Genomic DNA, 21,082 nt, shown 5'->3' with positions numbered 1-21,082 from the left:
AAATAATGGTTTAGAGAACAAAATAGGCTATGTTGTTAGAGCAATTATTATATTTCAAACCCTTCAAAAGATTGAGAGCTGAAAACTAAAAGCTAGTGTTGATCAATGGAAGATGAAAGTGCAACTGAAATTTAACATAGATTGGAAACCATTTGGCTTAGTGAAGCCAACAGAGAATGGAAACCATTGGCTTAGTGAAGCTTACTGTATTCAGGAAGCAGAGGAAGAACACTTGTTAGTATTCAGCATCTGTAAGGCAATTCTTTTCTGTGTACTTTATATAATTGTAGCTTTTAATGCAAATGGCAATTATAGCTAGTAAGATAAAACCACAACCTAAATTCACTTTTGGTTTTGAGCTCACACTCTTGCATTGATTGTGTAAGACTGCTGCAGCTCCTCAGAAAACATTTCAGATATGTTTGCATAGCAGAGGCCTAATATATTTGACTTGATATAATATTAAATAAATTCCTGATTTTTCATAAAAGTGCAAATTCATTCAAACAGCATAGTAATTGAACACTACAGTGCTAACCAAGAAAGCAGATTTTTGTTCTTCAGCCCCCATAGGTAAATGGAATCTAAGGATTCTAGTATGCAGCATACTCACCCCTTGCAGTGAGAGAACAGTCTTTGTTTCTCAGGTTAGCTTTGCATCTGTCTGGAAGAAATAAATACTTTACTATCTTTGGCCATTAAGAACAAGGGTAAAGTTTATATTCTCCTTGTAGCAGGTTTGTATGTCATATTGACTGGGACAGTACCACAGAAGACAGAATAAGTTTGACAGCCTCCCTAAGCAGAAATAGATGAACTTAGCTCTACAAAGCTTTCGAACAGATTAGGGCTATGCATAAATCAGATTTTCCATGGTATAGAAATCTGCTTTAAAACAATTGATTCACATTGAAATGAGCATATTTTTTCTGTGTCTTAGAAGCTTAGAACTCAGAAAAACATGAATTTGGGTCAAACATGCCATTTCAATGAGGTAAACACATATATTTTAAGTTATGTTTCAAGTCGCTTTGTTTTGACCTGTTGAAACATAAAATTTAGGTACATATTTAACATTAATAAAATGTATTGTTAAATTGTATATAATGTCAAAAGGGAATAGTCAACCCAGTTTGTCTTGATTTTTTCCATCAAAATTGACATGCACTCATGAAGTGTTTCTGTCAAAATATAATTTTGTCAAAAATGGCAAACATTCCAATGAAAAATGTGTTAATTTAACAGAGATCTCTAGGCTTTCTAGAGTAGTGGTGCTCAACCTCTGGCCTACAAGCCATATCTGGCTCACAGAACTCCCCACAGGTCTAGAAATTTGGTAGCAATAGCAGCATTCATTGTCACTCCCTTACTGCTAGATTTCCAGACCTGTGGGGATCCCTGCAGGCTGGATAACATAGCCGTGTCCCAGTGCACTGGTTTACCCCATGGCATGCACTTTTGGACTGGCAAGCAGTTGCATCTGGCATGTAAGGCTGTGTTGTGTGCAGCTACATCTCAGTGTGTGGAGTTGGACCAGCGTGCACCAGAATCAAGCTTGCAAGGTCAGGCCAACAGATAGTCACACGCAGACCTACAGGGTCAGGTAGACACATGGGCATATCTGACAAGCAGAATCAAGCCCCTGAACCAACTCTACACCTCTCATCCAGCCCCATGGGAATAGAAGGTTGGGCACTATCTTGCTAAAGCAGACACCACTCTTTCTGAACAACAATAAAACCATGAGGAACAGAAGCTTGTGTGTGGACTTTGACTCTTACTCCCTATCTCTTCTTCAGAAACCTTTATGGAAGATGGAGGGAGAAGTCTGCAGTCTTTTTTGTGAGAAACACAACAAGTCAATCTTCTTGCCTGGGGTTTGAACACTAGCTGCTGTTGCTGTATCTCTATAAGCAGGTCTCTTACTAAAGAACCAGTTTAAATTTAAAAACATGGAGTCACCTCCAGGTACATTAAAGTTGGAGCTGGTGAGCCTATTGCAATACAGGAGAGCAAGCACTTGAACACAGAACAAACAGGCAGCAGGAAAGGGTTCAGATGCCCAGGAAGGCTGGCATTACAGACAAAGTGTTTGTGCAAGTATGCAAACAGTGTAAGCCAGAACTGAAGTCTGTATACCAAGCTGAACAGGGGAGAGGGAATATTTTATTATATCACTGGGGAAATAAGAAGATGAGAAATCAGGTGCATGCTATTGTGAGGAATAATGCTTGAAGCAGCTGGAATAGATGTTTACAGTATTTGTAGATCCCTACAGTGCAGAAAGGGATTTCTGACATCCACATATAGCTTTGGAGACATTAAAGATTCCTTAAATAAAGATAGGATCATTTGTGGGAACTGCTATTCCAACTTACAGGAGAGATTGTCAAGATAACTCATGCACCCTAGAGAAATATTTCTAAATGGCAAAAATAGCTGAACTACTGTGGAAAAGATAAAAAAGAACAACTAAAGAGCCTGAAAAGCAGGGCAGAGACAGGCCAAATGAGATTACAGACATAGTCCTTATGTATGTATGCCTTTATATATAATAGGCAAAAGAAAAAAAAAAAACTCAGTTCATAGGCAAGCGTTGAAAACAAACACATTTTATACTTCAAATGCTACAGCTACCTCAGCATTACATACAAGTCGGCATTAATACATAAAAACATGCAAAGGCAATGATCTCCAAAGAAAAGGAGGAGGAGGTCTGCACAGTTATTTATCTCTCACACACGCTGACACACATATACATATGAATATTATGGATGCTGCATAAGAGCTGGTGACCTTTTCAACTGTTATATTTGCAACTATGATAGAGGTCAATGGACAATTCAGTTTCACATAGACCATGAAGCCAAATGCAGTATAATCCCATCAACGTTGTTAAGCAATATTATTAAACTGATGAAATGGGAATAAATCCTGGTAATGTACAATAAAACCACTCTGAGGCTAGCTTACAAATGTAGGCTGTCAATAATAGATGTGTGAAACAAGAGACATTATCACTTGACATTTAAAATTGTTGATATACCTTACTGGACAGCAGGGAAGTCTGAACCATTGATCTGACCACCGTGGTCATAGCACTTCTTCAGTGAGAGAATGTTCTGCACAATATAACATATAGGACAGCTAAGCCATGTCCAGATGAGCACAAATGTTTGGTGCCCAGGGACAACTAGTCATCTTGTGCCACCGCTAGTTGTGCCACTGCTAGTTGTGCCACTGCTAGTTGTCCCTAGGGAATTCCCATGCCACGTACACTCTGGCGCATGGCAGCTTACCTTAGGTGGGGTAGGGGTGGCTGGGGCCAGCACTGTGCAGGCCCCAGCCTTACCTGGGGCCCGGGGGGTGCTCCCAGGGCTGCAGCAGCAGCAATCCTGCCGCTCAGAGCCTACCTGGCAGGCAGATTGCGGCTCCAGCTGGCTAGGCTCTGGTTTTGAGTAGCGCACATTGCCCCTGTGTACGCTGCTCCACTTTTGTTTTGCACAGCTATTCAGATACAGAGAACAGCTGAGCGTGCAGTATGTGGTGCCGCAGACATGTCTGCGGTGCCACGTACCGCATGGCTGCGCTCATCTGGACACAGTCCTAGAGGGCTAGCTAATATTATAAACAGGCTCCTATGTGCAGCATTGGAGGCTACCAAGATGAAGAACACTATTAACCCTGGTTAAGCCACTGAGAAGGAAAGGAAAACCCTGGAAAAAGCAGCGTTACACCTGCTGGAATTAGCACAGAGGGGATCAGGAGACTGAAGGTACATCAGAGACATGGGTTTGCCAGAAAATTTTGAATTGGAAAATTTTGAATTGGAAAGTTTTCCAATGCCCTAAATAAAGCACGATCTGATTTAACATGTTTATTTGACTTATATTTAGTAAACAAAACTAAAAAAGTACCCCCATGTTAATTTTATGTCCCAATAGCCACAAGTATTTGAACTGAAATATTTTATTAGGAAAAAAAATTAAATACAGCACACTTAATGTGGTTGAAATGTTATATTCAAACAAATTCAAAGCTTATGTGGAAAGAAATTATTTTTATTGGAATACTTGTAAAAATGTAAAGACACAATACTTCCCTTACATTTTTTGTTTAAATTTAAGGAGGAAAAAAACAAATGCACCAAACACTGTTGACACACACATTTTAGCACACCCAAAGAACTGTGCATGATATGCCGTGTTTGTCTACTCATCTACTTCAACAGAGTTTAACTCTCTTCCACTGAGGTCATTGTGGCATCTCCAGTTTCACTGTCACTATCTGTAGAATCACTTGCACCACTACTTAGTTCCATTTCAGAATCACATTGAGGCAAATCTGATTCAGAACAACTTGAACTACATTCCCTTTCGCTAAAGGATGGTTTTACCAATGAGTCTATGGGCAAGGGCAACTTAACATCACACTGCATTTTCTTTACTAATTGTGCTTCTGACTGATTCTCCAGAAGCAAGAGATTTTGAGAAATAAAAACAAGCTTAGCAGTGCATTCATTTGGTTTTCATTTGTCCTGCACAGCCAATTAGGTGAATTCATAACTTGATTTTTGGTCTGGATTATTATGTGAGTATATTTACCCTCCTGTTTACAAATCAGTAAAAGATATATGTACTCTCTCACACACTTCCTAGGGATAATCACCTGAAAAACATTCATTACAACGTTGAAACTGCCAAACTTGCCTAATATTGTAGTGGCATCCATTCACTGTCACTAACAAATTTTAAGAAACAATGAATTTTTAGAAATGGAAAAATTCCCATGGAAAAATAAAGCACTGGAAAATTTTCTGCCCCGCATCTCTGAGCTGCATTACTTTAACTAGGAACCAGAATGCTTAAAACGTCATCCATGAGCTGGCATGAGAACAGAAAGCCAAAAGAATCAAAATTTATAAGCAAAACAGAGGACCAACAAAAATGGTAGAAATAAGTGTGGAAGCAACTTCTACATCAATAGCAACAACACAAACAAGGCATGGGAAACTGAATTCAGAGCCAGAATAACTGAAAGACTATGAGGCCCAACAGGAGACAATAGACTGGTGATTAGAGCCATTTTCCTAGAGCTGGATGTGCACTAGTAACCTCTGGACCCAGCTAGTCAGCAAGTTCTTTCACAAAAACAGCACAATAACTGTTAATAGATAAAGTGAACTGCATGGAACTTAGAGAGAAAACCACAGGGTGCAGGAGTTTGCAGTTTGGAAGAAGACCAGAAATTTAGTTTGTCTGCACATGACTTGAATTCAATTGCAGTTTCTCTAATTCTCTTAATAAAGAATCAATTTAATCGTAGGAGGCTTTTCATGCTTTAACCCAGCATGCAGTACACAGAAATCTTCTATTATCTCCCTGACTTTGTGCACTTTCTTCCCACCTTCTTTGCTGCAAGAGGAAACTTAAATTTAATTAGTTATTTTCCCCTTCTAACCTTATGCCGTGCAACTGTGCTTCTGACAATGCAATGACTTCTCATATCACCTGCAGCTGTGGCTCCAAGTTTGTAATGAAACCAAAGAAGAGAGAAACAGAGGACAAAAAATGAAAACAAAAACAAAACTCTCCCTGTGCTTTACTTTCTTATATGCTTACATCCAAGAGTGGCTGGGTCTGTTTTTAACCAAGGAGAAACCAAAATGCAAGTTTGGCTATGCAAAGGTAAGGATCAATACACTAACAGTGACAATGGAAAAAAAACCCACTGTTCTCATTGTCTCAGGGGCTGGCAGTTGCAGTTGGGAGATGGAAGGGTACGAGCTCAAGGCTACTCATGTCCCATTCTTGCTGGACAACTCTGCACAGCTCTCTTTCTTTTTATCTGGGGGCAGCCATAACACCTTGAAACCTACCATATTACAAGGCTAAGTACAGACAGCCATGAAGCCAAAGGTTGAATTGATTCAATCTTCGCAGGTTAGTCTAAGCATCCTGGGGTGCTGGGAACTGTGAGTTAACTTAAATCTGGAAAGGACTGGGGCAGAAGTTTAATAAAGTGATTTAACCCAGCAGGAGGGGGGTGGGGGGGGGGGGGGAAAGGCAGGCACTTCCGGGTAATCCGGGGTACCTGATTGGCTGCTCGGCCACTGCTCACCTACCTGACTGACTGCTCAGCCACCATGGGAAAATTCAAACCGCAGGCTTTAAAAAGGCCCCATTTGACTCAGCACCCAGCAGTTGGGTGCAGTAGGAGGGAGAGGAGGCTGACTGGACACACGTGCAGGCTTTCAGCACATGTGTGCCCCCTGCAATGTACCTGAGGCCACAGAGGCTGAGAAGCAACAGTGGGGGCAGCAGCAGCTGACCCCCTGAAGGTAAGTGGGGCAGGAGCCGGCCCAGCTGCAGAGGATCTGGAGGAGAAGCCCCCGGATCCCTCTTTGCTGAGCCAGGCAGGGAACCACGCTCCTGAGCCACGCACAAACAGGCATGCTCCGTAAGGGCGCACCGGCGTTCGCACCAGCGTTTGTGCCAGCAGAAATAATATTCTCTGGCTCCTTATATCCCTGTCTCCTTATATCCCTGGCTCGATATATCCATGGCTTCTTATATCTCTGGCTCCACCTCAGTGCTGCCAGGGGTCCTGCTTCCGTGGTGCCACCCTTCCGGAGCCCCTCTGAGGCTGCCACCCAGACGGAGCCCTTGTGGGGCCAGGTGACCACCTGCCCCCTGAGCTGTGGGTGTGGCCAGGTAGGATGCCTGAGAGTGGGATTCAGGTCTGGTGACTCCCCCTCCTGCCCCTCTTGTGAGCATCTTCAGGCTCTGGAGGGGCAGGTGGCAGGGCTCCAGGCCGAGGTGAGCATGCTGCGGGGGATCCGGGTGATGGAGGATGAAATTGATCTGTATTTCCATTCTCTGCAGGGACAGGAATCCACCAGAGAGACCCCGCATGCACAGCACCCAACTAATCGGTGGCAGCAGGTTCCTGTCAAGGCCAGGGCAGTTTGTACAACTGCTGTGCCTACTCCCAAGACACCCCTCAGGAACAGGTATGCAGCCCTGGCCCCCCTGGAGGAGGAGGCAGAAGAACTGGTCCCCAGAGGAATTGAAGCCGCTCGACCTACATCACCGGCTCAGAAGAGGCATACCCCGAAAAGAAGGAGACGCAAAGTTCTGGTCATCCGGGACTCCATCCTGAGGGGAACCAATGGTCCAATCTGTCGCCCAGAGCCCTGGTCACGGCAGGCCTGTGTGCGGGCCGGGAGCAGTCCGAGGCTTTCGGGGGCGCGCGGCGGGCTGTGGCCAGCAGCCCTGGCACGTGGGTCGGGGAATTCGGCACAGCGGACTAGAATTAGGCACGGACGCGTAGAGGTTGATTAAAGATTATTTTACTTACACCGTAGATGGTCGCGGTGCAGGCAGGAAAACTTGCTTGCGTTGCAGTTACAGACAGACACGTGGAGTTTGCTAGGCTCCGTGGACCGACCGAAAGCGCGCAGGGAAGGGTACGTCGAGGGATCGTTTGGTGACGGGGAGAGGCTAGAGGGTGATCAGGCCCCTATATCCTTCTTAAGGTACACGCTGGGTTCGTTAAGCTCCACAGCGCTTAGAGTTCTTCACGAGATGTGAAGTCCTCCTTCTCCTCCTCCAACTTGGGCGGAAACTGCTCAAGCCTCTTATAAGGCTAGCAAGCCAATCGCTAGCCGCCACGTGGGAATAATTTAGAACCAGCCAATAGTGGGACACAAATTTGCATGTGAATGGCGGGAACTTCTTTGCCCCGGGGTTTTCTCTATGCAACTGAGAATTGCACCGTGCAAAGAAAGCTCCTCATGGCGGGAAATAATTCTGCAGTGCCGAAGCACACACACAATCATACCCTTTTGGTCATGACAGTCTGTGACATTGCGAATCCTCACTCCGTGCATGCAGCAGAGACCATCCCTAAAATCATGAAGCACTCTGACTACTACCCACTGGTTGTGGTCCATGTGGGTACAAATGATGCATTCAAAGGCAAGCTGGATAACATCATGGAGGACTGTAAGGCCTTGGGACACCAACTGAAGAAGACAGGAGCCCAGGTGGTATTTTCCTCCATTCTCCCGGTAAGTGGACAGGGTGGGCATCATGAGACCTGCATTGATGTGGTTAACCAGCGGCTTTGGAGCTGGTGCCACGAGGCAGGCTTTGGGTTTTTTGACAATGGCCCGAGTTTTTGTAAGGATAGCATGCTGGGGTGGAATGGGCTTCACCTCTCCCCTAAGGACAGATGTATCTTTTCCTTTAGGTTGGCTGATCTCGTACGGTGGGCTTTAAACTATCTTCACTGGGGGAAGGGGCCACTTTGAGTGGACAGGATGCTTCACCAGCATGCAGGGTGACAAGAGGAAGGGAAGCCCAGATAAGCATCAACATCTGGGCAGCAGGGGGTCACAAGTGTCCTGGGAGTGGGGGGGAGGCACATGCACCCTCAAGGGGCCTCAGGTGCCTCTACACTAATGCTCGTAGCATGGGGTAAAAGCAGGAGGAACTATGCCTCCTGATTGCGAGTAAGAACCCAGACTTAGTAGGGCTCACAGAAAATTGGTGGGACCCTACCTACGACTGGGTGGTGGGCATTCAGGGATATACCCTATATAGAAGAGACAGGACAGAGAGGAAAGGTGCGGGGGGGGGGGGGGTTACAGACAGGACAGAGAGGAAAGGTGCGGGGGGGGGGGGCGTTACGCTCTGTCAAAGAGCACCTCGCATCATCAAGGATTAGCTTCGGGTTAGAGGAGGGTCGCGCAGAGACACTATGGGTCTAACTACAATGGGGGCATGGCAAAAGGGACCTTACGGTGGGTGTCTACTACAGACCACCCAACCAGGGGGAACAGCTAGACCAGGATTTCTCCAGTCAGCTTATGGAGGCGGTTAGGTCAAGGGATGTTATTGTCATGGGCGACCTAAACTACCCAGACATTTGCAGGGAGGATCTGCCTTTGGCAAGCCCATTTTCCATTTACTTCCTTGTCCTTAATTACTATTCCCTTACAGATAAGAATGTGAACACTAGTCAATTATAACTGAGGCAGTTGAACCGATTATGCATCCACTGCATATCAGTGAGGGCAATATAATAATGGTTAGAAAGAATGTGTTTGAAATAAATTAACATGTCTCCCATGTTTATTATCTGGGAAAGTAATGCATTTTAAGATTATAAGGCTGAAGAATTCTACCAAACCAAAATTGAAATGGAAATGTTTATGCTTTATAGATATGTACTGTTAATTTTTATTTTCAATATTTCCTGGATGGAGCTTTGAAATATTCATCAGACATGCCAGCCAGCACGCTACTTAATGACTCCTGCCGTTTTGAAGGACCCAATTTGGAAATTTCTCATTACTTTGAGAAATAATCACTTTAATTAGTCTGCTATAGAAAACACTTACTTGGGTATTTGTAAACAAGAAATGAATCATTCACTTAAGTATCATTTTGAACACAATGTTCTTAACCAGTTCAGTGCCACATGCATCTATGAATATCTGCAACCACCGAGAAACTCATGAGTTCTGTTATAGTGCATTTTATGTTCTCATCTGCTATTAGTTTCCTGGCTGCTTTTTTCCATAACAGTAGGTATGATACCTTGTGTGTGGCATTAAAAAAAAAAGTATTCTCACTGGACGGAACCTGATAGGACAGCACTGCTGAACATATATCACTGTCATCGCAGTATTCAATAACTTCCATTCTAGCTGCTTCACAATGTGTTTCCTCAAATAGTTCCCGCTTATCATGGGAAGGACTAAAATAAAACATGCATATCTAAGTAGTTGGTGATGAAAGGTAGAGTTTTTCAAAAACTGAAAGCCTGAAAATGCATAGCTGGTGGCAGCCTTTTTATTGAAGAAAAAAGGGGGAATGATAACAACTCAGAGAGAGAGTTTAAAAAAGCAAAGCGCATCTCCCAGCACGTGCATCGGGACCACCCATGACAGCCCTCACCAAAAAGTTAAGCCAGGTAGCAAAAGAAACAAGCGCTGGGATACTAGACAACAGAGAAAGTCTAGTTCAGAATAGCTGTTCCTAGGATGAACTGAGCTGTATAATTTTGCTGGGCAAAAAAGATTAAAGCAGCAAGTTATATGCCGAGAAAAGGTTTTAGAAGAACATAATAAAACTTTTCCCCGTTGTTGTATATATAGTTTTTACTTTAATTTTCTTTTAAAATCCCTTCCTTTCCAAAATCAGTTGGCATTTCTGCTAAATTTTATATCATTCTCAGCAGGTTTAATTGTGGTGTACATATACGAGCATCCTTAATAATAACATACACCAAATATAAATACACTACAGTATTTGGACAGTATTAAGTACACTCAGCATCATTAAGTATATTTATATACTTAAATTATAAATTAAATATACTGAAAAGATAATTCTTCATACTCCTAAAAGGAGAAAAGTTCACACACACACACCCTTCAGCCCAGATCCTCACCCAGCATAAAAAGGTTTAGTTCCCTTGGGGTTAACAGGATGCCAGTTTTCCAAACTCAGCATCTTGCACCTATTTTAGGCACAAAGGGCAAAACAAGCAAAACGGAACCAAAAGGAAAAGGATATTAAAAATAAGACAGCAATTTTCTGCAAAGACAAAAGAGCTCCATAAATACCCATTCCTTCTCGTATAACTTACCTGAAATTCATGAACATCATCCAGTTTGGGTTTCGCTACCAGAATGTCAAAAAGAAAATACTAAATCCAAAGACATAATATGCTTCTATCAACTCTGTAGAATTTTTTAATACTTAATTGATTTCTCCTTGTGCTATTTGACGTTTCATCAGCACGGTTGGTGAAACTTAACTTGTGAATTTCATTTTCTGATTTTCATTAAATAGTACATGTTCTACTATTTAGATGCCAACACTTCGGGGATATATATAAATCAATCAATATGTAAAAATTAAAATACCAGCTTTGCTATCCTTTGAACCCAACCTGAAATTTTGGAGCTAAACAAATTGATACTATCTTCGTATGATCATTTTTTACAATTTAGAGGATCTGTTATTAACTACTGAGCAGTTTTGAGTATTTACAGCTTTGACTTTGCTTGTCTTCCTGTAAGATTTGCAATTGAATTTTAACTACATGACAGCTATGCTGCCAATAATTTGTATATTACTTTGTATATTACTTATAACACAGTTTAAAGATATTAATTTCTTTATTGCATTTCATGATTAAACACTAGAAATTAAAAGTTATGGATTAGAAAACCACTTGGATGCATAGTTAGATGCTCATTCTAATATAATAAAATGCTTAGTGTATCTGTCTATCTGTCTTTATGTAATGTTTCTGGCCAACTGCGTATGTGCTGCAAAGAAGGTAGGCGACGATTGGCTGTGTGGGCTGGACTGCGCAGGCCCTAGTTTGGGCCACTGTCAGGGAAGTGTGTGGTGGCAGCAAACATGTCCCAGCCACCTGAGTAGCGGGGCTGCCCCATGCCTCCCTGCTCCCTGCCTGCCTCCACCTCCTCCCCTGAGCACCGGGGAAGCCCCCCACCTCCCTGCCTGAGGGCAAAGAAGGGGAATCATGGTGGTGGCACCCCCCTGCTGCCCAACCCCAATGCCCTCCAGAACAGCCAGCAGGGAGGGGGAGGCAGCAGAGAGGGAGTGAGGAGAGGGGAGGCAAACAGATGCGGAGGGGGGGCACGGGGCCGGACACAGGGGGAGAGGAGTGGGCTGGACCCTGATCACCAATGGGGAGGGAGGGGAGATGGGCCGGACCTGAAGTGGTGTGGGGGGAGCAGCTGGACCCCAAGCAGCAGGGTGGGGAAGCAAGGCTGAACCCCAAGTGCCGACAGAGGACAGCGGGGCTGGACAAGACCTCCAGGCAGTGTGGGGCGGGAGCAGGGCCAGACCCTGAGCAGTGGGGGGCAGGAGCAGGGCCAGACCCCGAGCAGCACTGTGAGGGGGCTGGCTGCACCCTGAGCAGCAGGGAGGAGAGGGCATGGCTGGACACCGAGCACTAAGGGGTGGAGCAGGGCCAGACCCCAAGCGACAATGGGAGGGGTGCAGCTGGACTCTGAGTGACAAAGGGGGGAGTGGGGCCAGACCTGGAATGGCGATGGGGGGGAGGAGGGTGCGGCCACACCCCAAATGGCGCCAGGGGTGGGTCACCGCCTGCCCCCCCGTCATTCTTGATGGGCAATTTGCTAGTTAATATATACTCATTAACCTTTTTTTCCCCCATCCTACATTACATTGCCTTTTTACTAACTGTTTCTTACTTTACTGTAATGAGTGTAAAATTTTGGAACATACATTTGATCCATCTATATTTCATATTCAAACTTGGCTTGGAGATTTTTCAGTTTTCAGCAGGTACTATGCCTTCTCAGTGGTGTAGAGACAATTATAAACACTATCAAACCACTTTTTCTTACATAGCATATTACTACTTTCTGACTACATTGCATTCTATATTACTTGTACCTAATGACAAAAATAAGGATTTTGCAGACTAAAATGCACAACCCTCTAGGTTCATTACACAGACCAGCAGCACCTCTTGTAGGGCACTTAGCAACAGAAATAGTCCTTAATAAAACTTTTAACCCACCTGGGAGCACACATCCTCTGAGGGAGACTTTTTAGTCACCTGCTAGAAACTATTTCTTCTCTTGGGGCTTTTCCCTCTTCCTGGGCTAGGACCTACCCATTCTGCAAGAGTTCCTTCCTCCCTGACACTGCAGGCCAGAGTATTCCTTCCTTCCTCAAGTCAATTTACATGCAAGCCCAGCTCCACCCCTACCAGTGAGCTGGTCACTGACTGCCAGATCTGACACAGGGGGTTTTCTAATATCCCCTTTGTGGCCTCATTCACCTTTAGCAAGATCTGGAGAGGCCAGCCCAAACCTGCAATCAGTTTCTTCCCCCATCAGCAGCTTCTGTATCAGTCTGTAGCTCAGTCTTAGTCCAGAGCTCAGATTCAGTACTGGCATCTGCTTAGACAGCTCATCTCCTCTATCAGCTGGGGCACTGCTTCTCCAGTTTCTCCCTTTCTTCCTCCCCTAAGAGGGATTTTTTTCTCTACATCATCTAGGGCTATGGACCTTGTACACAGTAATTTTGGGCACCTCCTGGGAGCTCTTAGCCCCTGGATTGTCTTCACATGGAACACCTTAAAGTGGTTTTAGCACTCATTATGTGGCTTGAAGTTACACCAGCCCAGGGCAGGTTACTCTCTGATCTGCACTACCCAGTTCCTGTTCCATTAAGGTGTGACCACTCCTCACAGATGTGCTGTCTAACTTGAAGTCCTCCAGCAACCCAGGATCTCTCACATCCCTACCTGTAGATCAGGGATAGAAGCCTGGCCTGGCTCATCAGGCCTCCAGTAACAACTCACAGCTACAGCTACAGCTGCATCTTTTAGTCCTGCCTGTGCTCACCAGGCTTCTAGTGGCAAGTGACAGCTGTGCAGGTGGGGGGCAGTCAGAGAGTGTTCACTGCTCCAAAATGCAAGCTAGAGCCAACCAATCAACATTTGTGTGATCCACAGCATAAGGTGTAATAAAGCTCTCTCTGACTTCCTAAGATGGATGCGTTATCACTCCATTGGCCATGCTCAGGTTGCATTTTCAAATGTTCCTTCTGATAGTACAAGGGAGGGTTACATGAAGATTGAAATATTTGTACTCTGAGGAATCTCAGTAACTTTATGGTTCCTTATAATTACACAGGGACCTCTTGGTAAATATGATACAATTTGAAATAAGGAAACCAGAATCTAGTCCAGAATTAGTGTTTTTCAAATCACACTAATACAAGACACACTATTAATATTCCAATATATTCATGTTATAAGAGTGAGACACAAATGTAGAAGATAGCCAGTAAACATTTTTGCTTAGGAAGGCTTACAGTGCATGTTCTAAGCGAGGGTACTAAATCCATATTAATAGTACTAGAAGATGGAGAAATCAATACTAGAGAAAAGAGAGAGGCTTCCTATTTCTGCTTCTTAATTACAAGCTACAGGACCATAACATATGAGCTTAGAACTGTTTTTAACTCACAAAACAAAATTACTCATTAAAACCGAGGAAAGTTGTTAATTAGTTTTTACAATGATGTTTTCTGATTAGCTACCATTGAACCACTCTGAGCTGGCAGAAGGCTCTGGTAAAATAAACAGAAAGATTTCAAATCAGAACTAAAAATCAACCTGCCTTCTAAGTTATACATTTTAGTTAAGGCTAATTTTAAAGCCCTATCTATTTACCTCTTTCCATATAGAGCTATCTCTCTGGTGTTATGATAATAAGGCTTTCTGCTTTTGTATTAGCCTTTGCCAGCTCTGCCATTATGTGGATTTTGTATATAGCTTGTCCTTCCTTTGCTGATTACTTTTATTTCATCTGCAATATACCAAAAACCATGCAGCTCCAATGTACTCTAAACTGACAGTTCAATTACATGACCAGTTCTTCTTTCAAATATAAAATTTAAAGCTCTACTTGCAGGCAAAATGTATAATGTAAGTATAATAAAAATGTAGTAGATTGCTGAGATATGGTCACATAATAAGATACATAATAAGAAAGTATGAATAAGTATTAGTAAGATTATTTGTTTAAAAAATGTTATGTCCGCATATGCCCCTGTGATATTACCATACATATAGGTATGTTCAAGGTTTTATTATTTTACCTTGGTACATTATTGTGAGGAGTCATCTGCCTGCCAGTAAAAAAAAAAAATGTCCCATTTCCAACCCAACAAGGCCTTCTTGCCACACTTAAATCTCTTCCACAGACAGTTTAATTCCTCCACACAATTTAATCAAAACAGAACAGTTTCTTTGACCACTTTGCTAGATGCTCTTTTCCTCCACTACCCCCTTCTTCATTGTCTACTGCATGACCCTGTCTTTATCCTGCCACATTTGTAGGTATGCATTTTATATCTGCTTCTATCCTGGTATCTTCCTGTGGTACAGAAAGTAGAAATGCAGAGTTAACCTTCAAAAGATAGCATGATAATAATATTATGCTTCATAGTATCATTAAAATATATAAAGTTATGACTGAGAAATTGGCCTTCTTATTTCACAAACAAGATAATCTTAATAGATCTCTTAAAATCTTGGTAAAGATTTTAAAGAGTTCTTTCTAATCAAAAGATAATACCTTGGCTTTTGGATTTCACTTCTAGAACAAAGACATGATGGAGTCACAATACTTGGTTAACAGATATCAATCCAAGGAGAGTCTTGGTTATTCATTAGGTTTAAATTGCTGTCTGTTTTCCATGGAGAAAAGAAACATTATTATTTTGGTCAGCATTGGCTTGACATTTTCCCTCTGCTATTTTGTCCCTCTTACATAATGTATCCATATCTCTGGAAACACAAGAGTAGTGACAGCAGAAGCACTACTGTGTTACAGTTATGCTATTGTGAAATCTTTATTTCATGTATGTCCATAAACTGAAACTAAATATTCTAGATGTTGTCATGGGGAAGTCTCATCTCTCTTACTAATGAAACTCGTGGACCTATCTGAATGTCATTAACCAAGCAATTCTATGAGCATAAAATTTTGAAAAGGAGTAAAACTTTGAAATGGTAGCCATTGAGGAATTTGACAGGTATGCTATTACCCTCAAACACATGTGTAATACATTTTGACCCAGCTTTTGACCCAAAAGCTGACCCTGACATGTTTTTAATTTTATAGACCCTGATTAAAGACAGAGCTGCACCTGCCTTAGAAGGGTTATCCAAAAAACCTCTGCACTGAGCAGAGGCACAGAGTGACCAAATTCTCTTCTCAAATATTCAGATACCTCAATCAGGGCTACAAGGTCCACTCAGAATCCAGACCTGAGCCATTCCTGAGGGTTTTTTCAAAGAACTAAGCAAGGCTCTCTTTTTGCCTTTGAAAAGACAACCACTGGAGAAGGAGGAGCTTCTGCCTGCCTGTATACTTGGCCAGTTTTTACCTAGTGTTTAGATAGGACCCTCAAAAGAGGTAGATCTGGATTCTAGGCTCTGGCTTGCCCTGAGGGAATTCAGGCTCACATTTCTCACTTCCCTGGAGCAGGTCTTAATTATTAGGCTATTCTTGGCTGGGGCAGGGGCTAACATCCAACTATCTGGTTGTACGCACTCAACTATGGAGCAAAGAATGTAACATTTGTTGGACCTGAAGAAGTGCTTCTTCTAGTTTGCTCAGCTCTGCAGCCTAGTGGTTAGGGCACTCCACCACGAGAGTGGAAATCCTATGCACTGATCCCTGCTTCCTTAATTGTATAACATGTTTCATGGGGGTCGGGGGAGAATAGAATGAATCCTTAGAGCAGGGATTCAAACTCAGGATACACTTTTCCCAGCTTTGGTATTTCTTCTAAACTTAACCAGAGTATGGTCAGGTGTACTCTGGGCTCATGGCAGGCCATGAGACTTAGGCAATACCCTCCCTACTTTCTGGATCCCAGTGGGGCTTAGGCAGGATCTAGATACCTGATTTCCTAGGCCACAGGAGTTCTGGATATCTGAACTGCATAGAATTTGGCAGCTAGGAGGACAGCAATAACTAAAACTGAACTTTCTGTACTGACAAGTTAATTAGACAGTATGATTAAGAGAGGCAAGAAATATACAGAGTTCCCATCTCATGCTTATTTAAGTAGAACAGAAATTATCTAAGAAACACAAAAGATTTCCAAAGTTACTAAATAACTGAGCTATTATGGGCACATGGCAGTTGCATGGCTGATATAATGCATGTTTTCCCCAAATAGCCACACAGAAAGCAGGGATTATAATTTGCCACTGATGTTCACTTGCAATTTTAACCCTTAGGATATTGGCTATTGCCATGTTTTTATAATCACTTTGGTTTTTTGTCTGTTGCTGAATAACTGTAAGGAGATGCCCATTGCTTTAATAATCCATCCTCATTGACACCTTTCTGTTATATTCTCCATACACAAATACTGTCACCCAATTGACTAAATTTAGCTACTAGGAAAATTGCACAGAGAGAGAGAGAGAGAGAGAGAGAGAGAGAGATTCTTACACTCTTTAAGACACAACTGCATTAAAAGATAATGCCAGCACACTATGCAAATAGGAATATTTTTCTATTCAAGCTGACCATGAAATAGCAATATACAGCTTGACTGCTCATTGCCAAGGTCCTTTGGGAGCTTTGTGCTAACGAGAAGACAATAGGATTGTGGAACAATGCAGAGCAGGGCAAGCTGGGACTCTGTCAATGAGAAAGTCTTCACTCAAGAAGCTAATAATAGGAGCTCTTTCCTCCAAAGGAAAGATTAGGCGGGAAAAACTAAACAAAAACATAGAAGCTGGAAACATATGTCTGTTGTAGAGTACAAATAGCTGGTTGGACTGCACAGACATCTACAGACATTGCTGGGTGCCACACCCTGACTTGGGGCAAATCTGCAAGCAGGGGAAACCCCCTGCTTGTAGATGCACCTTCTACGTTGGGTAACAGGGGAACCCCTGTAGGGTATAGTGGCAGCAGAAGCAGCAATAGGCAGGGGAGCAAGGGAGTGAGGTCCCTTACCCTTCCCAGTCCCCTGGAACAGGCATGAGGAGGGTGAACCCTTCCCGCGTTGCTGTTGTCTCTGTTTCCAGCTGAGCCCAGTGCTCACACAGCCCAGGTAAAGTGGGCATGAATAACTTTTAAGCTTCCCCTACCCCTGGGACATCAGGGAAAATAGTAGCAGCAGGTGGGAGGAGCAGAAGGAATGGGAGGGGAGGAAAGGAGACATGCCTCTAAGTATTGAGGGGAAGAGGGGGATTCTTATGTGTTTTGGGGACTTCAAAAAAATCCCCAGAGGCCCCTGCAGAGCAGCCCAATCTGAATGGAGGGTGCAACCATGCCACTACACCCTCTCTGAATGTAGTTTATTGAAGCCCCTGGCTTCAATATATAACCTGTTGCTTTAGTACATGGCTTATGAAATACAGAAGACAATGAGGCTAGGGACAGACATTCAAAAAGCCTGAGCCTGAATCTATTCAATCTTTGCAGGTTAGTCTAACCTGCCTAAGCTGAATCAATTTGTAACTACACAGACATCCCCTCTGGACAGAAAAAAATCAGGCACGCACCTGCAGTGGCTCAGGATAGGAGCCAGGGGTGCTAGAGTAGCCTTCCCTTCCCTTCTATAGTGCTGAGCTGAGTTTGGCCAGGCCCCTGCAGGACACTCTGATTAGGGAGGTGTTCCCCCCCACACTGGTCAGCAAGGGAGCCAGCTGGGATTTACACAGCATTTAGTTACACAGCAGGGAGCATTTATCACCCCATTAGCAAAACAAAAGAATCTCTCATTAGTTCAAGCTCTTCTTAAACAACTTTTTCCAAAGAAGAAATGGGGGGACATTACCAGCTGCCTGTTGATTGGCTCCAAAGAGCCCTAAGTGACACAGTCCTGTCTGTCACACCATGGGCCATAGCCAACATGTGGTCTGCTAGCTAATGCTGAGAGGTGTCTGTGTAAGGCAGAGGGGAGGGGGGAACCCCTGCTTGAGCAGCGAGTGGTAAGGGGGAGGGGGGAAGCAGGAGGAAGCCAGGCAGATACCCTGTATGTGCAATCTCTGCCAGAAATGTAGCCACGGAACAGAGGGGAGAGGCCAGCCTAGACAGTATGCTGGGATGCTGGGGGACTCTGATTTAACTTAAACCAGCAAGGGGTCTGGGACAGACATTGCATAAACCAGTTTGACCCAAATCAGTTAAGTCTGATAATACATTCAATCAGGTCCATCTCAAACCAGTTTCAGCCATTTTCAAACCAGTTTATGTGCACTGTTCTGTTATAGGTTTAAACCAGTAACAGAACACCAGTACATCTGTTCTGTTACAGGTTTAAACCTGTTTCTGATCACTTAAACTGGTTTATGCATAATGTCTGTCCCTAGCCCATAAGTCAATAGAGGTCTCACAAGCTCTTGAAAAAAGGGCATCTACCCAATTCCTACACACTACAAGATGAATTGAAGAATAGTAAGAAACCTTCTTCAGTTTCTGACCAAAGAATACGAACTATGAATATATTTACCTTTAATGCCTTAAAAGTTGGTATGCATTCTCCAGAGCTGAAATCACAGTGCCAGAATTACACTGAATTATATTACCTGGAAACCAGACTTAACCAATCAATATTCAGTATGTCAATGAATCTCAAACTGTGAGACAGTCCACGGAGCACCCGGTGTTCAGAATTAAACTTCTTGAAAGTTAAATGCTGGGGACTGGGATATTAAAGGAAATATGATCCAAGAAATGTGCTTCCTTACTAAATGAAGTAGTTGGAGATTCACCTGAGAAAATATGATATAAAAGTGACAACACTACTGAGTGAAACTGAGGACATGTATAAACAGGGAGGTGTTTTGGAATGGTATTTCATCAATTTTCAAAGCCAATCTAACTAAACCAGAGCAAGGGCCTCTTATTCCAGAATGTATTCTGTCCATGTATGTAACTATTTGGGAACAGTTGTAGCTGTTTAAGTAAAAATCCTATTAAATGCCATTAGCATTCTTCTTATAGTTCATCCACTTCTAAACAGAATTTAATACCTAGTCTCTCTTAGTGACAAAAACAAGGGCAGAGAGGGCCAGATTCAATGCCACCTTTTAGATACATAAGTGGACTTAAACATCTACATGCAATTCTGTTCCACCATGCTCATGTTCCCAAAAAACAGTTAATGCAAAATGTGGGTGGACACTCCTCTTCACTAGTTTCTGTGATTCAGTTTTAAGGGTAAGATGACAGTGTTACAAAGGTAGATGAGCATTAGTCGATTTTCAAGGGCTTGAATGAAGAGGAAGAGAATCACACTTAGATGATTCTCTAAGTAAGTTTACTTGGGCATCAACTGAGATGCCTAGTAAGTAAACTAGAATCTGGTTTAGAACGTGTAGATGGTGTACACAAAAATTTGTTTGATTACAAGTCATAAATTCATTTAATTCCCTTCGGATGATTCTTATTCGGTTACAGACAAGAGGGGAGGGAAGGGGAGGAGAGGGGAGAAGAAAACTCAGTCATGGAAAAAACAAGTAAAATATTACTAGTATTGACAGCTAACAGTTGTGCAAACATCTTCACATACTGCAGACTGCTAGAGCATCTCATTTCTGATCATGTTTACAACTTTTCTATTTCATGCACAGTCAACTCTTGAATAAGCTATACCCATCATGTATCACTAAGTAAATAAAGGACTATAAGGAGATGTCTTATTTTCGCTTTTCATTCAATCAGGATTTGAATACACCAGGGTCTCCAGCTGAAAAAATAAATATGCTAGCTCACTGAACTACCCAGTCACCTGTGTTTGACCATGAAATTCTGACAGCTGTGCAGTGGTACATTTTAAAATAAACTCTGAGGATATAACTGATTCCAGTTATCAGTGCTATCAGGAGCTGCTGTTCATAGATTCATAGATGGTAGGGTTGGAAGGGACCTCAATAGATTATCGAGTCCAACCCCCTGCATAGGCAGGAAAAAGAGTGCTGGGTCTAGATGACCCCAGCTAGATGGTTATCTAACCTCCTCTTGAAGACCCCCAGGGTAGGGGAGAGCACCACCTCCTTTGGGAGCCCATTCCAGACCTTGGCCACTCAAACTGTGAAGAAGTTCCTCCTAATGTCCAATCAAATCTGCTCTCTGCTAGCTTGTGGCCATTATTTCTTGTAACCCCCGGGGGCGCCTTGGTGAATAAATACTCACCAATTCCCTTCTGTGCCCCCGTGAGGAACTTATAGGCAGCCACAAGGTTGCCTCTCAACCTTCTCTTGCGGAGGCTGAAAAGGTCCAGTTTCTCTAGTCTCTCGTCGTAGGGCTTGGTCTGTAAGCCCTTAACCATACGAGTGGCCATTCTCTGGACCCTCTCCAGGTTATCCGCATCCCTCTTGAATTGTGGCGCCCAGAATTGCACGCAGTACTCCAACTGCGGTCTGACCAGCGCCCGATAGAGGGGAAGTATCACCTCCTTGGACCTATTCGTCACGCATCTGCTGATGCACAATAAAGTGCCATTGGCTTTTTTGATGG

The sequence above is a fragment of the Alligator sinensis genome, unplaced genomic scaffold, assembly GCF_000455745.1.
Source record: "Alligator sinensis unplaced genomic scaffold, ASM45574v1 scaffold454_1, whole genome shotgun sequence".
Classification (NCBI taxonomy): Eukaryota; Metazoa; Chordata; order Crocodylia; family Alligatoridae; genus Alligator; species Alligator sinensis.
This window is presented reverse-complemented; position numbering follows the sequence as displayed.